This window comes from Mesocricetus auratus, unplaced genomic scaffold, assembly GCF_017639785.1.
Source record: "Mesocricetus auratus isolate SY011 unplaced genomic scaffold, BCM_Maur_2.0 Super-Scaffold_100010, whole genome shotgun sequence".
NCBI lineage: Eukaryota > Metazoa > Chordata > Mammalia > Rodentia > Cricetidae > Mesocricetus > Mesocricetus auratus.
This window is the reverse complement of record NW_024429194.1, coordinates 21,409,108-21,436,032: the sequence shown is the minus strand read 5'-3', so window position 1 is coordinate 21,436,032 and position 26,925 is coordinate 21,409,108. Positions and strand designations below refer to the sequence as shown.

At 48.9% G+C, this 26,925-nt stretch overlaps 2 long non-coding RNA genes across 2 annotated transcripts; both read left to right on the top strand.

Moving 5' to 3' along the window:
* Positions 1-4,721: 4,721 nt before the first annotated feature.
* Positions 4,722-8,134, top strand: LOC121142671. The gene is made up of 3 exons (XR_005879699.1): positions 4,722-4,831; positions 6,835-6,984; positions 7,984-8,134. It is a non-coding gene; the product is annotated as an uncharacterized LOC121142671 (long non-coding RNA).
* Positions 8,135-12,284: 4,150 nt separating this feature from the next.
* LOC121142615 lies at positions 12,285-26,325 on the top strand. Its single transcript, XR_005879638.1, has 3 exons — positions 12,285-13,279; positions 22,607-22,816; positions 25,954-26,325. It is a non-coding gene; the product is annotated as an uncharacterized LOC121142615 (long non-coding RNA).
* Positions 26,326-26,925: the final 600 nt, after the last annotated feature.

The following is a 26,925-nucleotide window of genomic DNA, read 5'->3' as shown; positions in this document are numbered from 1 at the left end:
ACATTTGTTCAGTAGGCAAGCATCAGAGAAAAAAACTGGCGCCTCCCCCAGTAGGAGAGTGGAGGCACTGTGGGTGACAGAGTAGGTTGGAAGAGGCTTGCTCTTCTGGATTCATGAGAAACACTATATAGCCTTCATGTGATCACAGGGGCCGGCGACCTTGAACTAGATAGAGAGACGATGCGGCCCAGCCAGCACTTCTGTTCCTTCCCCATGAGTTACAAAACAACGTGATTCCTGCCAAGGACTGTCAGAGACTTTTCCATCTGCCTCGTTATAGCTATCCCCTAGGGTTGTCAATCCCAGAAGTGACCCAGTGCTGCCATCCTGCTGTATTTCTGAACTCTGTGGACCTCGCCCCCAGCATCAAAGGGCTATACACTTGGTCTGTGCACAGAGGTCTGTCCCTATGCCTCACCACAGGGTATTGCACTTGAACGTGTGAGATCCGTCCCTTGTGTGTACAGAAAGGAGGTATGTGATGCCGTGCCAGGAGGTGACGTCTCCACAACAGTGTGGGATGGTTCAAGGAACATTGATGACTGGTGACTTGTCCCCCAGGCTGACCCTTAACCTGGATCAGGGTCCCAACGGCAAGGAGGGTAAGTGAGATGCTGGCTGTGCCTCACAGGCTCAGAGGGCTTCAGCTTTAGACACCATTTTCACTGTTGGAGATAACACAGCCACCTAGGAGATGAGATGAAGTGTCAGGGCCACACACCATGCCTCTTGTCCCTTGGTCCATGGCAGTCCAGTGGTTTGCTTCACAGTCTGAAATAAATTCTGTGCTTCCCCTATGAATTTCTCCATTGGAATTTTGTGTTAAAAGTGGTCATGGCCTGGGGAGAGGGCTCAGTGGGTAAAGCTTACCATGCTGGCATGAGTAAGGACCTGAGTTCAGATCCCCAGAACCCACACAAAGCCAGATGCAGTAGCACGTTTGTAATCACAGAGCTTCTTCTGTGAGATGGAGAACAGAGACAGGTAAGTTCCCAGAAGCTCGAGGACCACCTACCCTGGTGTGGGCAGCTGTGATTAAGAGACCTTGTCTCAAACAAGGTGAAAGGTGAAGATTAGCACTGACCCTGTCCTCTGCCTTCCACACACATGCCATACATCCGTGTGCCCACACCCATGTATGTGCATACAGACATGTGGTGGATTGAAAGAAAATGGCCCCCACAGGAAGTGGCCCTATTAGGAGGTAGTTGGAGGAAGGCCTTGTTGGAGGAAGTGTGTCACTGTGGGGGCGGGCTTTGAGGCCTCTTTTTCTCAAGTGTGATAGTCATTCACCTTCCTGTTGCCTGCAAGATGTAGGACTCTCAGCTCCAGCACCACGTCTGCCTGCACGCTGCCATGTTCCCTGTCACGATGATAATGGACTGAACCTCTGAAACTGTAAGCGAGCCTCCCCAATTAAATTTCTTTATAAGAGTGGCCGTGGTCATGCTGTCTCTTCACAGCAATAGGAACCCTAGCTAAGACAGCTCAAAAGTGTTCATATATCCAATACAGAACTTAAAAAGAAGCCACAACGGGGCATTGCTTGTCTGTCATTTTGCATCACGTTTCGGTACTGAGGGAGGTCAAACTCTAGTGGTTCCCTGGATGGTCTGGACTCTGAGGGCAGGTGGGAAAAGCTTGACTTCCCCACAGCTCTCTGAGTCATCACAGCTCCAACACTACCATACATGGTGTACCCCTGGAGCTCCTGGGGTACTCAGGGGGTGAGGTCCACAGAGTTCAGAAACAGAAGGTGGCTTAGACTGTGAGGGTTTTGAAAGGGTTCTGGAAGTGGGTAGAAGGGCATTCCCTCACAGGACAACTTCCTCTTTAAGGAACTTACAGCCTAGAGTGACGTAACAGGAAGTGTGGGCAAGACTGCTACCTCCTCACCAGGATCCAGTCCTGCCCTCTGGGGCTCAGAGCCTGACTTGTTTTTTTTAACTTTTGTTGATTCTTCATGGATTTCACATCATGCATTCCCATCCACTTATCTCTGTGCCCTCAAATCTGCCCTCTGCCCTTGCAACCTCCCCCCAAATCAAAATCAAATTTAAAAGAAAGACAAAAACCCAAACGAAACAAAATAACAACAGAAAACAAAGGAGAAGAACCGTGTTGTGGGGGCTGTAATGTGGCCGGTTCAGTCACACAGTGGGGGCTGTAATGTGGCCGGTTCAGTCACACAGTTTACCCTTTACCCCATTCATCTTTACTTGTTAGTGTTCATTGCCAGAAGTCATTGGTCTGGCTTGAGGCCTCTGGTGTCAGAACCTGCTTTTGCTTCTGGGATCCTGAGCTTCCCTTCAGGTGTGGGTCTGGGGCAATGCCATGGGTGGCTCCTCTGTTTGGGTAAGAGCTCAGTCCTACTAGCCTTGACCATCAAGGCTCAGGCCCAGCTGTGACCCAAGACAGCTGTGTCCTGTGGAGACCAGGAATCTGTGGATACCCGTGGGAGTAGTGAAAAACTGACGCTGCTACCTTTCCCTTCAGAAAGAAAGGGGTGGGGGCAGGGAGATGCCTCAGAGGGAAAGGGCTTGCTCTGTAAGACTGAGAATCGCAGTTCGAATCCCCAGAACCCTTGTAGATGCTGTTCATAGTAGCATAGATCTGCAACAACCCTAGCACCCCTGGGATGATGTGGAAGATGGAGACTTGAGAATCCTCAGAAGCTTTCAAGCCAGCTAGCCTGGAGTATCCAACAACCATGAGACCCTGTCTCAAGGTAGATGGTGAGGACCAATAACTGAGGTTGTCCTCTGTTTCCACATATGTGCCCTGGAACATGCATGCCTGCCATCATATGCACATATATGTGTACATACATACATACATACATACATGCAAAATAGAAATAGGAGGAAGAGAAATAAAAAGATGAAGTCAGAGAGGAGGAAGAAGCGACGGAGAAACAACACAAGACCAAGGTGAGTGGAAAACTCAGTCCCCAGGCGACAGAAGGGAGGGACAAAGCTATGACACAGCCTACCATCTTGCAAAGATGGATGCAGCCTGGGTCCCTGAGTCTGGGCACCAGAGAAGAGCAGTGGAGCAAGTCCCTGCCCCCACGTGGTGCCCTGGTGGTTTTCATGGAGACCACTCACCCTGATTCCCTGCTGGGCATTCCCATGGCAACCAAGCAGGCATCCTAGAACACATGGGAAGATGGCCGCTGATTCCACTTCATTCTCTTGCCAGGTCCGAGCTCCCTGGGAGTGGGAGTCTGCAGAATGGCTGACAGTGGCCAGTGAATCGCATTTCCTTGAGAGCTTGCTGTCAGGACATTCTTTCAAAGGAAATCTTCAAGCAGGGAAATTCTCACTGTACCCTCCCAAGGAGGCCTATCTCCTGTGAGTCTGCTTCTTCACATGTCAAGTGCCAAGTTTTCCTTTCATATATAGTGAGGAGGAGGAGAAGTAGGAAGAGGGGGGGGAGAGGGACAGGGAGGAGGGAGAGGAGGAAGAGGGGGAGGAAGAAGGAGAGGAGGAGATAGAGGGGAAGGAGGAGGAGATGGGGAAGGAAGAGGAAGAGGGAGAGGAGGAGAAAAAGGTTTTGTAAATTCAAAATAAATCCCTAATGCATGTTAGCTGTGGTGAGGACTGAGGAGACTATGAAAGGACCCAGAAGATGGCTCAGGGAAAGTGCCTGTCGCACAGCATGAGGTCCGAGTTCAGATCCCCAGAACCCATATAAAAGCCAGGTATGGGAGTTCACATCTGCAACTCCAGTGCTGGGGGATGGAGACAGATAAACCCTAGGGGCTGGCTGTCCAAACGTCTAGCCAAAACTGCAATCTCCAGATTCATGAGAGAATCTCCCTCAAATAGTAGAGTGGGGAATCTATAGAAGACTTGATATCACAGTCATATGCACCAGCAAACACACCCTCACACATACGCATACAACATACACGTTAACTAGAAACAGATGTGTTTTTCCACCATTCCAAAGTCTAACGTCATTAACTGACTCCTGAGGCCCATAATAGAATCCTCCTGCTTTGCTGTACCTGCCCTCCTGATGTGCCCACCCGTGTACTTTAACTGTCCTTTGGTTTACAGCTTTCATTGCTTTGTTGCTATAAAAACTCCATCCAACTGTTCTGAAGTTGGAACATGTAGTTTGGAGCAACCTGTATTCATGTTCCAGGGTCACGGTCCCTCATACCTTGCTCCAGAATAAACTTTCTTATCCTGGTTGAGGTGAGAGCTGTGTTTTCACACTGATGTGGTGAGAAATTCAGAGAGCACCAAAACAAAGGCCATTCTCAATAGATGCTTTGCTCTTTAGAAATGTACAGAATCGGGCTAGAGAGCTGGGTGCGAGGTTAAGAGCACACACTGCTCTTGCAGAGGACCTGAGTTTGGTTCCTCACAGCTATGAAGTGTAGTTCACAACTACCTGTAACTCCAGATCCAGGGATCTGACGCCCTCTTCTGACCTCTGTAGGCGCCTGCACACATGTGCACGTAACCATACATAGACATACACATGTGTGTGATCGAAATAAAATAGAAACTTAAAAAATATGTATGGAACAGAGTTAGGTTGTTACTACTTCCTAGCTACCGTGAATAGAGCAGCAGTAGGCACGGCTGAGCAAACGTCTGTGGAGAGGGTGAGGAAGCCACTACCCCCTCCCTGGAGCCTTCAGAAGGCCTTGCTGACACCTCAGTTTGGGCTCCCAAGCTTCTAGAACCCTGAGAGGACAAATTCCTGTTGGTTTCTGTTTGTGGCGGTCTGAGATGCTGATACAAGAGCCAAGAACGGGGAATCCCTGGAGGCCAAGATGAGCAGGCCAGCAGCTGAGATGAGAAGCGGCAGGGAGGTAAGAGACAGGGAATTGTAAACATTTACGCCCTGCCTTCCTTTCTCCTCACACATTCATGAAAATTACTTCGCTTCTCAAAATTTCTCTACACAGTCTCCTCCACCCTTTAGCTCCAACACTGGCCTCTTCCCAGGCCTCCTCCTACAGGAAGACGGTCGAGATCAAAAGCAGAGGGGGGAATTTTACTGGCAGAGAAGAAAATTATAGAGGCAGAGGTGTAGAAATGAAGATGAGAGAGTTGGGAGATGTCTTAGTTAGGGTTTCTATTGCTGTGAGGAGACACCATCACCACAGCGACTCTTATAAAGGAAAACATTTAACTGTGGTGGCGTACAGTTCAGAGGTTCAGTCCATTAGCATCATGGTGGGACGGCAGTGTGTAGGCAGACATGGTGCTGGAGAAGGAGCTGAGAGTTGTACCTCTTTGATCCTCAGGCAACAGGAAGTGGTCTAGGTACTGGGTGTATCTTGAGCACAGGAGACCTCAAAGCCCACCCCCACAGTGACACACTTCCTCCAACAAGGTCACACCTACTCCAACAAGGCTGTACTTCCTAACAAAGAGCTTATGGGGGATAATTACAATTAAACTACCACACGAGTTATACGTGGGTTGGGACTAGAACGGTGGTGGTATAAATTGGAGGATGAGAAAAAGGGGGAGATATTTAAGCTGCCAAAGGGGTAAGAAACGGAGCAATAGGACTCTTGGGAGAGTTGAGGTACAACACTTTGTGCTTTCACACATGAGTGGTGTTTCCTTGTTACAGTGTTGCACAGAGTCAGGCCTCTGTGTCTTGGCTTATATGCTGTCAACATAAAAAAAAACACATGGTTTTTCCCTATGGGGCAATGTGAATCCCCACAGTGTACGTTTCAGAATGCCTCTAAAATGAACAGACTGCAGAACTATGGCACATGTCCGTCTTAACTCAACCAATCCTGGTTTTCTGAGGGGAGCTTCAGAAGCAGGAAGCGGGGAGATGAAGTGACAAGACCATTGAAAACACAAGTGACATTGAGAAATGCAGATGTTTGTTATGCTTTGAATCTGAAATGTCTGCCCTTTCCAAGTGGCACTATTTGGGGAGATTCTGGGAGCCTTGGGAGGTGTGACTTAGCCAGCAGATGCAAGGCATCATGGGAGAGTCTTTGAAGATTATCCAAGCCCCTGGTTCTTGCCTTGTACCCCGCTTCCTGCTCTACTGTCATGTGACCAGGCTTACCCTAGCCTTGGGCAAGTTCCTTCTGGCTGAGACTCAGCCTAACTTTGCTATAAGTCAATAGCAATTGTCTCTGTGTCACCCCAGCCTTGGACATCAGCCTCGCCTGGGATGTGGCCTTCACTGCTATTGCCTGTGCTTTGCCACAGTTGGCAAGGTCCTCTCAAAAGACTCATTATGGTGACAGAAAAGGCGTGGCAAGCTTGACTGAAGGGCGGAGACCAAGGCTGGCTATAGTGCTGCCCTGGGGCTTCTTGGACTGGTCCCCAGGGAGCAAGTCTCTGCCTGGTAGCTGACCCTTCCCATAGCCCTGTAAGTTCCCCTGACTCATACGAGCTAGACAGTTCATGCTGTCATAACTGCTCTGCCGGAGGCTGCAGAGTGCTCAGATCACCAAAACGATTATCATTAATAACTATCTAAGGGGCTGATTAACATCCGCACCACACTGCACCGTTTAGATGGGGAATTTAATTTCCCCCATAACTAATAGGTAAGTATACAGTTAGCTTTTCCCCTTAGATTTGTGGAAGGCTGAGCATCCAACACAACCCTCTTGATGTCGTATTGTCATTAAAAGGGAACCAGGCCTCAGCCTCTTTTGCCTGATTTTAAGGCCTGTCAAAGACCCACAGTGAAAGACCAGAAAGTCATGCCTGAATCCTAGATGGGACTTACCATGTGGTATCCCATGTTTAGAACATCGCTCATCCCTGGAGCAAGGGTTACATGTTACAGTCATCAGCTGCTGTGGCGTCCTCCTCTCTGTCTGCTTAGGATACCAGTGACTGGCCTAGTTCTGATTCTCGGATGCCCAAGTGGTCCAGGAGGCCAGAGTAAGGACCAAAATGGGGCAGAAATCAGCTGGAGATCAAAGTCGTCAGGAAGCCAGGAAAGCATGGAAACTTAAAAGAGCCCAGTTCAAAGGTATGCCAGGGACTCGTGGTGAGCTACCAGGGAAAGGGGCCATTGCATGTGGGCGCTAAACAGGCCAACGTGTGATGATGTGCCTGGATGTGACAGCGTAGCAGAATGGGCACTCTGGCTTTGCTGGACGGTGATTGGCTGACTGAGCCTGGGGAAGGAGAAAGACCAGCCATGGTCTAGCCTCTGCTCAAGGGTCCAATGACCAACAGAGCAGTAATAATGGGCCCAGAACTGGAAGAACCTCCTCAGGTTAGAAGACGCTGGCTGTCTTCTTTCCAGGGCCCTGAGGTCTCCAACAATGACTGAACATGCTGACTCACTCGGCCTGGTCTCAGGCCAGTCTGCCCTCCCCCGCCTCCCCATGGGCCTCGTGGGTACCCACATCCTACACTGTCTCTGTCTACGTGAGCAATTCTTGTCATATTCCTGGCTCTTGCTTCTCAGTCATAAGCATCTTTTTATAAGAACAAGCCCCTCAGGGTTCCCTTGGCACTGCAAATACATGCGAATAAAACCACAGATAAGACAATGAAGTTGTGGGCCCTGGGGACTGGGGTGATGGGGGGTAGAACCCAGATTAACCTTTCTGCCCCAAGGGAAGCACACTAGCCAGTAATGACCTAGCAGGATGTTAGAAACCAGGACACGGGTGCCTGGGACTTAGTTCTTCTGGTTGGCATCTTGAGGCCCATAGAAGGTTCCCTTCCCTTGAAAACATTCACAGTGATCTCAGGTCTCAGCCACATCTGCTGAGGGAAACAACACAAGCCCCATCTTGGTAGAGCCAGCCTTGACCAAGCTCCCCTGACATCTGGGGGCATGTACTTAGTACTCTGAAATTATCTTTGTGTGTGTAGATATGTGTTTGTGCGTGTGAATATGTGTACGCATGCAGGTACACGTGTGTGTGGGCACACACATTTGTGTGCATGCATGGGGAGACCAGGTCATCCTCATTATTAGGTGCTTCCCCCTGATTTTTGCTTTCATTTGCCTAAGACTTTCACAGGGCTAGGCTGCTGGACAAGTGAGCATCAAGGTCGTCTTGATTCAACCTCCCCATTCCCACTGCCGAGATTTCACTGGCTCATCACCACACCTGGCTTTTTTTCTAAAACATGGGTTCTTGGGATCAAATACAGATCTCCACGCTTACACGGTGAGCATTTAATTAACTAAGATATCTCTTCAGGCACGAGCATCTTGGGGCTGTGAACACAGAGGCCCTGTAAGGTGGTGGCCTCCTAGACACATCTGGGCCCGGGTGGTTTCTATCTCATGGGTTCCTCCTAGAGCCAGCATCAACTGATGGTGAACAGTCAGGGGAACACTCAGGGAGAAGCCACAGCTAAGCATCCTACAACAAAGAGAACTGAGGACTAGCCCCACATGGTTCTGTGGGGGAGACAGTGGTGGGCTGTACCTCACATAGGCCCATGTGGTCCTGTGGGGTAGGTCATGGGGGTCTGTACCTCATAGCCCCACATGGTTTTGTGGAATAGGTCCAGCTGGGGACTGTACCTCAAATATCTGGTATAACAGGCCAGGACACTGCTTATTCAGTGGGAGGTAGATTAAGTTTGAGATCCATCATTTAGGCTGTCCTGTACTGGATGGAGGAAGCTACCTGGAACAACTTGTCTTAACAACTTTGATTTATACCTGAAAAGCCATAGTGACCATCACTTTCATCCCTCAAACAGTGTCAGGCCTCCTAACATGTATCCACAACAGGGATATCTTCAGGGTCAGGAGTTAACTCTGTGGGTTATAGACAAGAGATACCAAATCAATTGGGTGCTGATTCATTGTGTTCCGAACATTTTCGTTTCCACTGCTGTTCCAGCAGGACCCATCACAGATGGAGAGATCAACATGTGTGTTGATTATTGGGGAACTTCTAAACTCTGCTGATGACATGGCGTCCGCTCATCCCTGTCACTGGAGCAGAAAGACCAATGTCTTCGGAAATACTCATCCCACTCTCACCATCCAAGCCTGTTATTGTTGAGCTCTTTAGAAATCTCCGGGTCAGTTCCAAACAAACACAGTCCACAGGATGGCCACACGAACACACATGCACACACACAGACCAAACAGAGAGTACTGTACTCATGCTTGCCACTTCCCCCCAAACAGGATACATATTAGCATATTCTAGAAGCATCCTCTCACCTCGGGGGACTTAGTGTAGCCTTTCTGTGAGGTGTCCGTCACAGAAGGCTCACTTTAGAGAAACTCCACTTCCTGTCTTGGGACCTGCGTGTTTGGAAGTGCTACTCCACAGCCCACTGCAGGTGCTACATTACCGGCTTAATTGCTTACGCTTTGATGGGGAGGCGGTTCCCACAGTGGTGCACAGGGAAACAAGCCACAGCTGCTCCTCTTTAAGTGGACACCCCAACACCACCTTTGCAATGGCGACTTCGTTATGACTTCCCATCTGCTCTGTTTACACCAGAACCAAGCTCTCTACCAGGCTGAGAAGCGGTTGATCTCTTAGACCCCTCTCATTTTCCAGAGTGCATAGCAAATACTGTCTCTCCCCTGCCCCACCGCCCGTCACTGCACATACCTGGTGTGGTGGCACATGCCTGAAAGCCCATTATCACTCAGGAAACAAAATATGCATGCATGCATGCATATATGTACGTATTTCATGTTATTAAGAGCAGGTTTTGGAATATTGTTACTGTAAAAAAATGAGCATAAAAAGAGTGCTGACTTTGCTTAACTTTTCATGCTGTATGCATAGATCTAAATGTTACATTGTATTCCACAATTATACAAAGTCATTAAAATGAACTAATTGAGAAGTTAAAATTAGCCAAAAGAAAGGCTAACGGGGCCATTACCATCTAAGCTGAAGTACTAACCCTCACTCCTGTTGAAGGGACTGTTTGTGCTGTTCTCTGTTCCCTGTGGGTTCTTGGAGCCAGGGGGTGGATCCCAGCCAGGCCTGAGGGACATCTGGTCAAGGCCACCTCCCTCTGATGTACTCCAAAGGAAAGATGTGACTTCTCAAGATGTTCCTGGGGCATTCAGGCTACACTCAAGATAAGCGCTGCTCGTTATGTTATTATTAATAAGGAGCATCATTAGGTAGCTGAGGGCTCTTCCTGGCTGTGCTGCTCTCTCCCTAATGGATGCCCTCAGTCACACAATGCCCTTCAGGTCCTGCTTCCTGTCTCTCCTCCCACACTTGCATGAGGGTCTGTCAAGCTTTATGTTCAGCCCCCTCAGGGATTACCGCCTCTTTATATGGTGCATGCAGGTGGCCGATCGGTGCAGTTAACGGCCATGGATTTGAAAACATTCAAGGATTTCCATACTTGAACATGATCTGTGATAGGAGAAATTTCTTACTTGCGTGAATGAAGCAGTGTTGGAGGGTAGAGTAATTATTTCACTATTATGACAACAACTTGGCCCACATTCTGAGGGCACAGTCAAAGGCATGGAACCAGGGACATGGGGCAGCTGGTCATGTTGCTTCCAGAGTCGGGAAACAAAGAGAGATGGATGCCGGTGCTCAGCTCGGTTTCTCCTTCACGTTCAGTCCAGGTCCCCAGCCCACGAAGTGGTGCTGCCTTCTCTTTCTAATCTCAGTTAACCTAATCTAGATGTTTCCTCAGAGGCACGCCCAAAGGTTTGTTTCCGTCGATTTAAGTCCCATCAAACAACCAAGGTTAACTGTCCTAGACGGTTAAGCAGGCACTTTCCCAGTAAGGTACGTCTATTTTATTTGACATCTTATGGTAGGTGTGCGGGGATGCCCCAAGTATGACGTCTTGTGTGGGATGAGGATGAGGATGGAGGAGGAAGGCTGCAGTAGCAGAGGGTTGAAGTCCTGGGCAGGGTGCAGTCGTGGGACAGGGACACAGCCACCTCTGTGAGTCACTTTCCTCTCAACATGCCACAGAAAGGGGAAGATGGTGGAGTGGGGAGAATGCTCAGCCGACAGGACAGGGACACGCACAGTTTTGAACACTGCATAAAGCGAGCTCTGTGTGTGTGGGGCCTGGGGCTTCTGCCCGAGTAACCATGGTCCTTCATGACTGCCTCCCAGCTCCAGCCCCTCACCTCACCACACTCCTAGCTGTTTTCAAGGGAAGTCCACACACACACACACACACACACACACACACACACACACACACACACACACAACCTCTGTACTTTCTAGTAATTCCATCCTTCTTTGCCTTCACTTTTTCGACAGTTCTTAGACACAGACAATGATTTTATGTAATGGCTGTCTGTTGAATGTCTACTGTGGGCCCCAGAATGCTCTAGTGCTATGGTGTTGACAGGTGTCCTATAATCTTCCCCTTTGCTGTGATAAAACACTGACCAAACATGACTTGAGGGGGGAAAGGGTTTATTTGGCTTATTAATCACCAGCAAGAGAAGCCAAGGTAGGAACTAAAGCAGAGACCATGGAGGATTGCTGCCTGCTGACTTGCTCTCTCTGGCTTACTCAGCTGCCTTTCTTATACAGCAGAGGTCCACCTGTCTCAGGTGCACTGCTCATAGTAGGCTGGCTTCCTCCTGTATCAATTAGCAATCCCCAACCCCCCCCCCCAGACATGACCACAAGTTGACAGCCAAGAATAACTGTAACTGTGAACAGAGCTTAGCTGGTAATTGCCAGTGACTTTCTGCTCTTGGAGGGTACCCCATAATAAGCAAAGAGACCTGCAGAAGATGATGCCCCCCAAACTGACATTCGGCACTAAGGATGTGGTGCCCAGGCCGGTCAAAGAAGGTAAGGGGGAAGGCTCACACAGGGCATGGCAGCTAGTCATGTGACAGTTCCACAAGCAATAGGCAGAAGACAGGTAAGTAAGTGCTAAAGGCTTCAGGGAACAGCAAGGAGCAGATGAGGGTGACCTGAGTCACTGTGGGCCCCCAGAGAGCAGATGAGGTCATTTGAATGGGCAGGATGTGCTGGACCATTAGAGGACTTTGTGTGACATACTGTCTGCTTTTCTTGCAGTCTAGAAGATGAAGATTCACTTTGTAACATGCCGTTGTGCTAAGCCATTCAGCTAAGCAGCAGCCAGTACTTTCTACTGTTATAATCACCCCCTTCCCTGACTCACCACACCCTTAGAGGAGGACTCCTACAAACCACAGTAACACCTCCATGCGCTGATCTGGACACAGCGCCCATTATGTGGCCATCTCTCTCTCTCTCTCTCTCTCTCTCACACACACACACACACAGACAGAGACAGAGAGGGAGACACAGACAGACAGACAGACAGACAGACAGACAGACAGACAGACAGACAGAGACACCGAATCAGAGACACAGAGACAGAGAGAGCACAGCTAAGGGAATGGATGCCTCCACATTGCCAGGCTATTCCACAGAATTTGAGTTTTTAGGTGTGACGTTTTTGTTTGAAATGAAAATGACAAAATAAAGATAAAGACAGCTACACAAGGATTCCCCATGTGGAAGCAGGATGTCAAATCCACACACAGACAAGGTAGAATTTCAGTCGGCTGGGAAACCTGCCTCCTGGTGGTGAAAAGAGGGAACGCAAGTGAGCCAGGCTTTAAAGTCCTGCCATTGCCAGTCCGTCCTGCCATGGCTCTGGTCTTCTGTCCCAGCAGGGTGTGCTTGAAGATGTAGAAGCATTTAACACGTGGCTAGTGAAGAGCCAAGAACACAAATGACCGTGTGACCCACGGTGTTCACTGTTGTAGGACTACATGTGATCCTGCTTCCCATGTCACCATACCCATACACACCTGAGCACATTCAGAGAGAACCATGTGTGCAGTCACGACCGGAACCCGGAATTGGACTGGTAACCTCACCTCTCCACAGATCTGACCACACCAGAGCAGAGGGATTGCTCCTAATCACTGGGGCAGAAAACCCACTCACTCCTGGGGTGATGAGCATTCTGCCAGTAAGCAGAAATCGTCAGGGTGCTCGAGTGGGAGGGAATTAAGACATTCTGAAAGATGATGAGAAAACTTATGTTTAAAATGTTTATACTTACTCATTTTTAATACAATATTTTTATCAGTGTATTTTGTTTCTATTCACTGCCCTCCTGCTGCTGAGTCCTTGCAGATCTAACACACCCCCTCTCCTTCCCAACCTTGTATCTTTTTTTTTTGATAACCAAGTCCAAAGTTGTTCCGACCATATACTCCTAGGTGTACAACTATCCTTGCAACACAGTCAACCAACCAAAGCCCTGTACCCAGAAAACTGACATCGGCTTCCCAAGCTATCAACTGTCACTATCTCCTCATCTAGGGATGAAGGCAGGTGAGTCCTCCCAGCAACACGCTGACTGGCTTGACCTCATGCGGACATTCATAACTGCACTGAGTTTGTGAGGAGGCAGTTCTGTCATGTTCAGAAAATACTGTCTTCTCTGGTTCTTCCTTTACCTCTGGCTCTGACAAAAACCTCTACCCCATCTTTCCAGAAGCATTGTGAGTCTCGAGGGTAAGTGGCATGATATGAAAATCTCATTGGTGGCTGAGCGCTCTGCAGACACCTAGTCTCCTCGAGTTGATCGGTTGTAAATTTCTGTTCTCGCCACCACCCACCGCCCAAAAGAGCATCATCTCCGATGAGGACTGAGAGCTGCTCTAATCCATGGACACAGAGCCATGCACGTAGAGGGTTGCTTGACACGATGTCCATTTGGCAGAGCAATAGTAGTAGCTTCACTCCGGGGGCCTATGAGTTCTCTAGATGAAATACATTTTTTCATCACCCCAATAAAATACATTTGAAATCACACTATTTAAGGACGTTCCTGTTTCGGGTTTCCAGGTGTCTTTGATGAAGCTCAGGGGCAGACTCCAGCTAGTCTGCAAACACTGCAGGTTTGAAGTAGTACTGGGTTTTTAGTGACGTTTCTGTACGTACATGCATCTGTTCCCATGCTTGCCCGTGTGTCATGGAGCATGTGTGGAGATCTGAGGACAATTTACAGGAGCTAGCTCTCTCCTTTTGTCCTGTGGATGTGGGCATTGAACTACCTCATCATCAAGCTGGCCAGCAACCGCCTTTGCCAGCCCAGTCATCTCACTGGTGCAAGTACAACTATTTGTTTTCGTTTCTGCTCAACTATTTTGCATGCGCGGGGCGAGCATGCATGCTTTAGCAACTGCGTGGCACATGGAGGCCGAGGAGACCTTGGGTGTCGTTCCTCCCACACCATCCACTTTGTTTCTTTGTAGAAAGGGTCTCCCTCTGGCCTGGAACTTGCCTGCAAGGCTGGCTGGTCATCCAGCAATCCCCACCTGCCTCTGCTCTTATCCAACACCGGGGTTACAAGTGTATGCCGTGATGCCTGGCTTTTCAAATGTGGCTTCTAGGAATCCAATTCAGGGCTTCCTTCTCCCAAGACAAGCGATCTACTGGCTAGGCCATGTGCTTAGCTCATATCTGTGTCTTTGTAGGGTCAGTTCTCTCTTTCCACCTTGTCTCTTGTTTCTGCCGCTGGTGCAGCACCGTAGATTCCAGCTAGCTGGTTCAGGGGCTTCCTGCAAATCCTCCCTCCTGCCTCATGGCTCCACAGGAATTCTGGGTTCTTGCCACCACCGTATCCAGTTTTTTACGTGGACCCTGAGATCAAACAGGCTTGAACAGAGTTAGAAACAAACAAAAAAACAATCTCAGTGTCACACAAAGGACACAGGAACAAAGCAAAAATACCTTGGCAAAGCAACTCTTTTTTGCTAAAGAGGGTTCACAATGACCCAAGCCAGGCTAGCAAGTGCTCTTAGCCAAGCTTCAGCCGCATGTCCCTGACATAGGAGGTGACTGCATCTCATCCCATTGGTGAGAGCTCCGCTTTGCATTGCGACCTGGCTAATCAGCGTAAGGAGGGGGGATTCAGGAAATATGAGTCCTTGCCAGGTTAACTACCTTAGGTTAAAAACAAAATGCCCAACTCTCACAACACAATCGCTTTAATTGACTGAATCATTTCTCCAGCACTTTCCCATATGCCGTTTACCCCCAGTTATTTCCTGGCAGATGCGGGAGCATTGTACTTTCTCATTGGGGCTCAAAGGAATGCAACCCCCATAGAAGAGAAACATTTTAAATAAAGCAGCTTGATATTTCGTTTCCTCACACATCACCAACACAGGCCCACAGAGCATTTTAACCCAAATGGACAGCTCTTGGGCTAACTGGGTTACCATCCCGTTTTTCTAAGCTTCAAATAGAAACTGGCTTGCCCGAGCCCCTCCCGAAGCGGGGCCCTCTTTCAGTTTAACCTCAGCTTTGAAACCCATTAATGTTAAAAACCCGCAATCGCTGCAAAGAGATTCTTTCCCCATCTTTGGGTTTAAAACACAGTAAATGAAGTGTGAATTCTAATTCAGTCCTCAGCTTTCATATATCTGAACAAACCACATAAGTGACGTGTATTTTAACGGGACCAAGAGGCTTAACTAAATCACACGAGGAGAGTGTAAGAGATCCATGCTGAAAGATGAGAGTAATAACCTTGCAAAGATAAGTGTCGCAAGCATGAAAGGGCAGGGGGAAATTAACGGAGTTTTAAGGTCAAAGATCTACTGAGGGGTGTAAAACCGTCAGATCGTCTCTCGTGAAAATCTTTTCTAAAAAAAAATCCCAGACCGTGACATTCTCTAAGGTGTTGTTGTGTTCTCTAGACTGTCAAAGTGGGCAGCACGTGGATGGTGTCCATCTCTGCTGCATGACCCCTAAGAAGGCCAGCGGGCAGGATGGCTTTCATTGTGCTGCTGCTCCATTCTGCCACTAGAGGGAGCACGTGGCACACAACATAAGTGTAGCTAAGGCGGACCAAGAAGGCAGGAAGAGGCAGAGATGGCCATGGCCCTATACTGGTTAAAGCCTTCAGTGACTGTAAGGGGAATTTGAGATGCGCAGTGCTCAAACAGTCTAGACCACAATCCACTGGACACACTTCCCATACGCTGGCGTCACCCTGCATGCTGGACAGACTTGTCGGGTGCGTGATGAACCCTTTTCCACGTTTTACATAGGAACTCAGCGAGGCCCAGGAAGGAAGTAACCTGTGAGTCTAAAACCCAAAGGAAGCTGACCTCAGTTGTATGTGTCTATAACCTCAGCACTTGTAAGCCAAGGCAGGGGGATTGCTTGAGTCCAGGAGTTCACAGTCCACTGAACAGCACGGTGGGACTCCCAACTAAAATATCATCACTTAAAATGAAAAAAATTTAAGGAAATGGGTTGAGTCCCCTCAGATCCCAAAGGACATACCTTTTCCACTGTCCAGGAAGGAGTGGACCTCGGGCAGGATGCCCTTTGATTCTTACAGTTTTATGACCTCCCTACAAAAACAACACCCTGCCTTTGAAGTCAGTGTTCTGACATGGTATTTGTTTCTGATAAGCTGTCCCCTATTTCCCACTGAAGAGCAGCCATGGCATGGCAGAAGGGGAGAGCCCATGCTCTGAGATAACAAGTGACCCCATAAAAATGAAGGGAAATCAACTGAACCGACCAAGGAGCACAGGAAACAGCCATAAATCCTGCTCTGTCCTGAGTGCAAAGGCTCCAGTCCACTGTTGTGAAAGAATCCCACAGCCAATAAGCAAAAAGTGATTTTCTACTGATCTATGGGTCTCCCTCTGTTTAACAAAGACTATGGTGTGAAAGTGGGGGCATAGTCCTCCCACGGGCAAGATGGAGTTACAAGCTACTGTTAATCCCTGATCTTTAATCTTGGCTGTTAAACCTAGAGACAAGCACAGTTCTATAAAGCTTCATATAAGGGGAACTGAGTTAAGAACAGAGCACCTCTGCTTTCAAATAAGAGTGTGTGTGCAACTTTAAAAGACGGGAAGGGCTTGGCTCCCAGAGAGGTGTGGGAAGCCAGAGGTTGGGTATCTTCCTTAGTCGCCATCAACCTGTTTTTCTGAGAATCTCTCACTGAGCCTGGAGTTGAGCAGTTTATTCCTCTTGCATGCTAGGAAACCCCAGGATCCTCCTGTCCCCCAGCACTGGGATTACAGGCCTGTGCCGTGACACCCGGTTTTTATGTAGATGCCAAGATGGAACTCGGGTCCTCATATTTGTGCAGCAAGTACTCTACCAACTGAGCCACCCCCCATGACCTTCTTGGATGGGCAGCCACCTGCCTGTCTCATGAGACTCAGCCCCAGACCTCACCATCGCAGGAGCTCCCTTTCCTCCAGCCTCTCCATGTAGTCATCCAGCACGCATGCGCCGTTGCTTAACCTCCGCCGCCGCCGGTCTCCCTCAGCAGTGCTTGCCCGCTCACTGGGCATGCTCACAGCCCACCTCATGACTGAGGGACTATAGACAGTTTTGTTTTCTCACGGTCATCTAATGTAGAGATGGACTCCTCTGGAAGTGCGGTCACAACCGCTCCCGCTGTGGCAAAGCTCCTCACCTCCCTGACAAGGGACACACACATTGACACACACGTCTCCCTCTTACCCTTCCTCAGCAGCCCAGCATAAATTTCACTGGAATAACCCCCATCCCCACATTCCAACCTGTAAAGCAGGCCCTATCCCATGCTTGTAGAGGGTCCTATTCACTTCTTTCTCAGGAGCCCCTGTGGTGGTTTGGGATCTGTGGGGGCCATGCGAGTAGAGTTTTGTGTGTAGTTTGTGACCCCAGGAGTGTGTCATTGTTCAAGGCCTGTGTGGTGGTTTGAATGAAATGGCCCCCATAGGGAGTGGCACTATAGAAGGTGTGGCCATGTTGGAGGAAGTGTGTCACTGGGGGGTGGGTTTTGTTTGAGGTTTCAGATGCTCAAGCCAGGCCCAGTGTTACCTGTTCTTCCTGCTGCCTGCCAATCCAGATGTAGGATCTCAGCTACCTCTCCAGTACCATGTCTGCCTGCACAGTGCTATGCTTCCCAACATGATGATAATGGACCAAACTTAGGAACTGTCATGTGTCTCTTCACAGCAATAGAGACCCTAACTAAGACAGTCTGCTTTGGTGCAGGAGTATGTACGCTGCTCAGTGGATCACGAAGTGACAGGTACAGCGTGGGCATCGTCTGATGTCCTAGAACGAACAGCTGGGCGGTGGTGGCGCACACCTTTAATCACAGCACTCGGGAATCAGAGGCAGGTGGCGCTCTGTGAGGTTGAAGTCAGCCTGGTCTACAGAGCGAGTTCCAGGACAGGCTCCAAGCTACATAGGGGAAACCCTGTCCATAGAACGAACAAACTAAAGAGTTGAACAGAGGCAACTATTCAAGCCCCATTTCTAAACAGAGCACTCCCAGTAGACTTACAGATGACGCAAACACTGTTTTAAATAAAATAAACTAGAGCCAAGTGGCTGGGACCTCCAGGCTCTCCTCTGGGAACTGGGAAACAGTTCACTTGGTTGCTGTCTGATGTGTCCATGAAGTCCTTCTGACCCTATGCTGCAGCTGCCTATTCACATAGGTACAGCATATGTGTATATTAGGCAAGCAAGTGGCCAGGAGGCTGGGACCCCACTTGTTGGGGGGTGGCTGCCTGCTCTCAGAGACAGTGCTGGTGGCCTAGCAGGTAGGGGCCACTGCATAAATGGGAAGGAAGGCCTCATTGCGTGGGGTTCTAGCCTGACCAGCACCAGGCAGGACAGCATGCTGTGTGAGGTCTAACTCACATGAGGCCTAACACACACAGACAGAAGGGGAGGAGGCCTGGGAGAGGATGCAGAGCCATCTTGGGTGTCCCAGTGACACTGCAGATGGAGAAAAGAACAGTGAAAGGGTCCTGACTTCCTTCGTCTCTGGCCTTTGAGCAGCAGAGGTCCTGGGAAATGGAGGAAGGGACGGCAGCCTCCATCAACCCTATCCAGCCCACCTGGGATGGGCCCAGCACTTCCTATATAGGGATCTCTGTGCCAGCCAATGTGAGGGAGCCAGACAGGTGGACAGCGGCCCTGTGGGGGCGGGAGCATGGCTCCTGAGTGCTGCAGGACGAAGCCAATCAGACAGAGTGCCTCCCGCCAGGATGGCTGTGATCAACAAGTATGGGGCGGTTGGAGATACAGCAGATATTCTCACTGCCGGAGGGGATGGAGAAAGGGCACAAGCATGTTAGAAACAATTTGACCACTTCTTCATTATATATGTGTGGTATGTGTGTGTGTGGCATGTTTATGTGTGGTGTGCATATGTGAAGCATGCATGTATGTGTTTGCATGTGTGTATTGTGAATGTGTGTGTGTGTATGCATGTGAAGACCCGAAGTTGGGACTGGATTTCTTCCTGGATCACTCTCCATTTTATTCATTGGAGCATGGCCACTTACCAGATCCAAAACACTGATTCAGCCAAGTCTAGCTAGTCAGCTTACCCGGGAGCTCCCCCCCCCGTCCCTGTCTCCCAGTAACCGGTGGTCACCACACCTGCCTGAATTGGGTTCTGGGAATCCAAATGCCAGTCCTCAGGCTTGCACAGTGAACACTCTACGCACCGAGCCATCTCCCCAGCCTAGGCCATTTCTTTACAGAGCAAACACATACAGTCTGACCCAGTCATTCTATTCTAGGTATTCACCCAAAAGTAATAACGCACATGTCTGCACAAGGCGTGCACTCGGCTTCTCTGTGAAACCCCCAAACCAGAAATAAGTGAGTATCCATCACCTGTGGAATTCACAAAGGATGTCTAGCTGTCAGCATAGAGGAACAAACTATTGATAGCATGTGTGTGGGGGGGGAGGGAAAGGGAGACAGAGGGAGAAGGAGAGGGAGAGGGAGGAGAAATGCATATGAATATCAGAGGACAGTTTGCCTGGATCAATTCTGTCCTGCTACCATGTGGAAAGGGAGAGCCAAGGATGCATGAGGAGAGTCTGGAGGGAAAAGCAGATTTCCCAGGAAGGGAGCAGGATGGGGCAGCAGGATGTTCCTGTGTGCAAGGCCCAGGGCCAACATGAGTATAAAGGTGCTGAAACTCTAAGGAGTCTGTAGATTTGGGGGAGATAGTGAATGCTTACAGGGACCATGTTCATATTATTTCCTTATAGGCTAATGAGACACTTGGGGAAGCGATTATGGTCACAGTTATGAACATAGGCATGGCAACAGCCTGGAGGAGGGGTAGAAGCAGGGGATGAGTTCCTGGCTGCACAGATTGACCACTGATGGTGTTCAGAGTACCGAGTGGCTGCAGGTTGCCATCATGGAGAGTGTTACAGGCCTCCGCAGAGGGACGGAAGAGAGATGGGCAAGTTCCAAGAAAGAGATGATTAGATCTTGGTGAACGAGCCCCCAAAGATGACTGAGCACCCACTAAAGTGTGACAGGAAGAGCTCAGGGGAAGGCTTGTGCAGAAGGGGCAACAAGCCTGGGCTTGGGGAACAAAGGTTAGAAAGTTTGGCACAGGGGGTTTTCATACGACTTTCGAAAATCGTATGAAAACTGCAGCCCAGGAGGACAGAGGGACTGTGTGGGAAATCTCAGGGCACAAGGGCACCGTGATGTCATGAGTAATGATGAGACTGTCAGGGAGTGGCCAGCAAAACCACCACAGGCTCCAGGGAAGGGACACAGTTACCCCTTGAGATCCTGTAAATGTTTGCTCCCCAAGGTACCACAGTTTGTGGATGCTCAAATTCCTTACACAAAGGTGCAGTGATTGCTTTTATCAGATACATGACATCTTAGATACTTCGTTACGCCATCGACTGATCTCTTACCCTGCTTATGTACAACACTATACCAATGCTGATTATCTGGCCAAGCCAACCAACTGACTGACTAGCATAAGGAATGAGAGGGGAGACTTTGGAGAGAAATGTAAAGTTCTTGATGGTTGCTATACATGTTGTGGTTTACAAAGAAAGCTCCTTTTCATTTTCTTCCCCTTTTGCTTTTAACAAAAGGTTTTAACTTGTTCTGGTGAATTTGAGTAAATTTAGACTGTGACTTTGGGAAAACTGAAGGCATCGAACCCAGACCTTCTGAGACCCTTCTGATGATGTAACCGTCCTGCTGGGGGGGGTCCTCCAAACAGACCTGCTTCCCCTGAGCCACCCCTCCTTGCTGCAGTGTGGGAACTAGCTGGGATTTGCCGCTGCTTCTGGTGATGCCACGCTCTGGCCTGTAATCACACTCATTTTGCACACGGCACTGGATATTTAGTCACACGCTGTGCCAGCACACACACAAAGCAGATGTGAGAGCCTGTGTCCTGTATTAAGGGTTACAGGAATAGCTAATTACAGTTGTTATAGTATCCACAGGGGGGCTCTCCTGACATGCTAAATGCAGAGGGCTCGCAGTAATTGGGGGGCGGAGGGGAAGTGGACTGAACTTCCACAGTGTAAACAACACTCTGGTAAATTTCGAGAATCAGTGGAGTGCTGTATCTGCCCCAGGTTAGCCTCAGCTCTGTGAGGCCGTCTGCATCCATGGGAGGGGTGATCAGCACAAGGACCAGGGCCAGCATCCTGGTTTTTGAATGTTTTAATTTATTCTGCAAATTAAAAAAGTTAAAATATGATTACATAGTTTACCTCCTGTTACCTCCACCCTCAATTTTGCCCTCTCAAGCTCATGGCCCTTTTCTTGATTTTTACTGTTTTTTTAATATATAAGTGTATAAATGTATAAATACACCCCGCAGAGTCCATCCAGTGTCTGTCTCATGTACTGGACAACCAATTAGGGAGCTCATCCCCAAGGAAGGCCTCTCCCTCTCTCATTGGGTGTTGCTTGTAATCCCAGCACTGGGGAGGCAGAGGCCGGCCAATCCCTGGGGCTCACTGGTCAGCAAGTGTAGTCTACTTGTGAGTTCCAGGCCAGTGAGAGACCCTGTCTTACAAACATGAAGAATAGTGCCTGGGGAATGGCAGTCAAGGCTAACTTCTGACCTTTGTATGAATGTCACACAGCTGCTCATGCTAGCACACACAGACACATTCACACACACACACACACACACACACACACACACACACACACACACACGGTGGAGGAGTCCTTGCTAGACAAATTAGAAAGCAAATTATATCCTTGATTACGAGAGGAATACTTAGCCTGGTGTGGTGGCCCACACCTTTAATCCCAGCACTCTGGGGACAGAGGCAGGTAGGTTTCTGTGAGTTTGAGGCCAGCCTGGTCTACAGGGCTAGTTCCAAAAACAGTCAGGGCTACAAAATAGAGAGACCCTGTCTCTATAAACAAACAACAAAAATAAAACAAACAAAAAAAAAACCAGCCAAACAATTGGAAATGCTTAAAAAAAATCTTATTTCTCATAGCTATTCAAAGATACCAACACAAACACATACAGAACAGAACCTAAGATCAGACTACATGAGTGGTCATGCTTGTCATGCCTCTGACCACACATGGAATGCTCTAGGAAGTGCTCTATTAGCACTTCTAGGCATGTCAGGAATGCAGGCCCCAGATGCCCCCAGCTCAGCTGGCCTAGAAGGCACACTTGACTGTCCCCTTCACTTCCTGTCTTTGAGTCTCCTGGTGGGCTGCAACTCACCAGACACTATTTCCAGGTGACATTGTGGTGAGCTGGTAACATGTCACAGAACCTGGCAAGTGTCTTTCAGGGCCATCAAGAGTAAGGCTCTCCAAAAACCTCTTTAAAAAGTATTCATTTTTATTTTCTCCCAGTGGTCCTTTAAGATATGGCTGAAACATGAGGGGACCCTAGCAGCATCCCCCAACTTCACGGTCGAGCGATGTGGTGGCAGACAGACAGACATCCACTTCCTACTGCTTCTTGGGGACTTCCAAGCACAGATGAAGAGAGATGACCTTCTGAAGACAGATACTTGGTCTGGAGCAAAATTACTCAGATGCCACTAAGTCTGTGAACCAAAGGTGTGTACCACTGCTGCTGTAGGAGTTAGCCTGAGGTAGGGAGTGTAACACCCAACCGTTTTCCTAGGTTTTACATCTGTCCTCTGGAGAGTTGTTTTCTTCGCTTTCCCCAAGCCCCTGTGAGAGGCACTTGCAATTTTTTTTAAAACAAAGTTTAAAAAAAAATTTTATTCATCTTATTTTTTCTTTTTTTTAATTTAAATTAGAAACAAGCTCGTTTTACATGTCAATTCCAGTTCCCTCTCCCTCCCCTCCTCCCATCCCCCCCCACCAATCCCTTATCCCATCCCCTTTCTGCTCCCCAGGGAGGGTGAGGCCTTCCATGGGGGATCTTCAAAGTCTGTCTTATCATTTGGAGCAGGGCCTAGACTCTCCACCATGTGTCTAGGCTGAGAGAGTATCCCTTTATATGGAGTGGGCTTCCAAAGTCCATTTGTGTACTAGGGATAAATACTGGATCTACTACCAGAGGTCCCATAGATTTCCCAGACCTCCAAACTGATATCCTTGTTCAGGAGGTCTGAGTCGGTCCTACGCTGGTTTCCCAGCTATCAGTCTGGGGTCCATGTGCTCCCCCTTGTTCCGGTCAGCTGTTTCTGTGGGTCTCTCCGGCCTGGTCTTGACCCCTTTGCTTATCACTCCTCCCTCTCTGCAACTGGAGTCCAGGAGTTTTGGTTCTTTGAGACAGGATTTCTCTGTGTAGCCCTGTCTATTATGGAACTCTCTGTAGACCACGTTGATCCCGAACTCGCCTGTGCCTGTGCCTGTGCCTGTGCCTGTGCCTGTGCCTGTGCCTCCCAACTGCTGGGGTTAAAGGCCTATTCCACCACCACCTGGTTTGAAAAAACAAAAACAAAAATAATTTTCTGGCCAGAGACCATAGTAAGTTATCTGCTTCTCAATCTGTGCTGTTTTAAAATCGCTTTCCCTGATATCCCCATGGTTGCAATTTGTGGGCAGAGATTTGACACCAAACACAAAGAGCCATTATGTCCCCCCAGTGACAAACTTATAAATCAGGAAGGGGAAAAAAAAAGAAAACCCTACATGGCCAAAGGGTTGCATAACATTTAATTATCGTAATTAAGAGAGGAGCTGGAGAAAAGAGTTACCAGCCAATGAGAGGGATGCTTATTGGCTCAGGGGGATTGGCTGTGAGCCAGACATTGCTGGTGGGCAAAACAAAGTTAGCTCTCAGCAGCTGCAGGAGGTGCTAGTTACAGATAGGGCCTTCAGTAAGGAATGAAGGCCCAGAGAAAGGAAAGCAGCCTGTCTCTCCAGAAAGTCTCCCACCGACCGCCTCGCTCTGGCCACCGGAAAGGTGACATGGTCTGGCTGGGCTGTGGGGATTTCAGGGTCAGGACACACTCTAGCCATTTGACCATGAGATATGTTTGCCCTTTGGGGTTTGTGGAAGCCAGAGCAGTGGAACTTGTCACTGTTGTCAGGGAAAGACCTCTTACCAAAAACCAAATTATTTGCAGGTTCCGGAACACCTTTGTTTGCTTCAGTCATAAACATTCCAGTTACTTCTGATATTTCGTCCAAAATGGTACCAAGCTATATATTCCTCAATTCTCAGAAAATCAAGTGTTTGATTGTGGAGGCCACATGAGCAACTCTTGTCTTACACAAATTACCTCATTTTCACCTCAGGAATTCTGAACCATAGTGCTGTCATTCCCACCAGGGCCACAAAGGGGCACTGTGGAAGGCCAGCTTGAGCTGACTGGAGGAGCCACAGCAGCGCTGCTGGCCCTTACATGGGTGGCATTTTAGTCACCTTGGCTCTACTCAGCAACACTTCCAATGACTCCGAGGGCACAAATACTCCATCGGGCGGGTGAAAGCCTCAGGGCCCCTCTGAGCAAAAAAAAAAAAAAAAAAAAAACTCCCTTTAAATGGTGCATGAGAGCCAAGCATGTGTTTCTAATGGGCACACCCGGAGTGATGCGGCTCTGCTCCCAATGCTAGGGCAACCCGCCCACGGGCTGGAGAGCCAGGCCTACCCACCCGCTCATCCACCCCATACTTCACTACAACTCCATGGGAAGCCTCATTTGGTGCTGATAAAATGAAATCTCTGTGCTCTCCTTGGAAGTAAATGTCCAGGCACTCTGGTTGCTTTGGTCTTCACTGGATTGCAAGGGCCAAGGAGGACTCCAAAGCCAAGGCCGGCTGTGAGACGGTATGCTCCACTTCCTGCAGAGCGGGGTGTGTTCGGCTGCGGTCTCCAGTGGCTTTTAGAATTCTGCTTAACCACCCGTTTTCATTACAAACCTCCTCCTTTGAGTCAGAGAAATTACAGCTCACAGACTTGCCTAATTTGCATGCTTCCCAATTATTTACCTTGATGCAAACACCAGAATCCAAGTGTTTAGTAACAACAATGGCTGAAGTCTGGAATAAACTGAGCCCCTTAATCATCATCAGAGGGATTCTGTCTTGTAGCCTGACACAAACAAAAGAGGAGATCCAGGCTGGGCGGTGGAGCTGGAAGTCTTTGGTTTGTTTGGTTGTTTTTTTGTTTTGTTTTGTTTTTTAAGTCCCACATGCTTGGAGCCAGAGGAGGCACACAAACACAAAATCCAAGCAGTAAAATGTGTTTGGTTGTAACTGGAAATCTTAAATGATGCATGGAGGAGAGTTTTTTTCTGCTTGGCAGGTTCTCTGTTCCCAGCCCTTAAGTTCTGAAGATTCTATAATCTGAAGGCAAAGGGACGTGTTGCTGGTTTAGGCTAATGTGTTACCGGGCAGAAGAGAGATTATGATTGACAAAACAAACACCCATGAGCACCCTCCCCCCCCCCCCCAGACTATCTGTATCCAGTCTGGGAAGCTGGGGTAGGTTGTCTCTCATCTCCTTAGGCGGTCCTAACCCTGCACCCAGGACCTCACTCCCAGCTTGGACCTGCACAGCTCATGGCCATTTCCCCGTTTACACTCTATAACTCTCGCATCTCCAAACAGCTGCATTCAGCAAGCTGCTGTCCACTCTGCACCACTGACATGAAATTACACGTCACCAAGGCCAGTCGCTCCCACAGCGATGCCACGTTTCCTGTCCCAGCTGGGTGCTTGGTGCTGCTTGACAATTTGCCTCATTGGTCCTCATCTGTCTTCTCATTTCCCACCAGAGAACTTTTAGATATCAGTACTCCTGTGCTGACCATGGGTTGACGTCCCGTAAGCCCATCCTACGTTGACAGCGACCAGTTGAAAACTCCTGTCAAGACTCTTACTGAACACCGAACTGGGAGCTGAGCTCTTTGTCTCCACCCAGCATTGTGGGGGATGGACTGGAACACATGGCACTAGCCTGGAAAAGATCCAAGCCCAGAATCAGAAGTGGGATTTCTGCTGAGTGCTTATCACTTGTGCACCATGAGGACGACATCCTGAAGTTGGGGACTGTCACCATGTAAAGTGCTAAGCATGTGTTTGCTTCCAAGGGCTGCTGGAAGGCTCTGAGGGGCAGTCTGCCTGGGTATCTCTCCAGCCTCCAGTAAAGTATCGTTTTTCCTCTTTCTGCCTATGTCCGTGTTGACCTCCTTTCCGCCATCTTCTCTGTGGGTATGTCTGTGTGTCTGTCTTGTTACAAAGCCATCAGTCATTGGACTCAGGGCCCATCCTAATCCCCATGAACTCATCTGAACTGGAGCCCATCTGTCTGCAGTCTCCACTCACAGGGTCCTGTCTGCAGGCTCCAGTCCTTAGGTGTTGAACTTTCTCCCAGCTCCACCCACAGACCTCAGACATTCAGAAACACTCACAGCGTTTCAGCTCTTTTAAAGAGCTTTTGTTTTGTTTTTTGAGACAGGATTTCTCCTGGAATTCGCTCTGTAGACCAGGCCGGCCTCGAACTCAGAGATCTGCCTGCTCCTGCCTTCTGAGAGCTAGGATTAAAGGCATGTGCCATCACCGCCAGGTCAGTGGTGGTTAAGAGCACTGACTGCCCTTCTGAAGGTCTGGAGTTCAATTCCCAGCAATCGCATGGTGGCTCACAACTATCTGTAATGAGATCTGGTGCTTTTGTCCAGCCTGCAGGCATGCATACAGGCAGAGCACTGTACTAAATAAGTAAATCTTTTTGCCGGGCATTGGTGGTG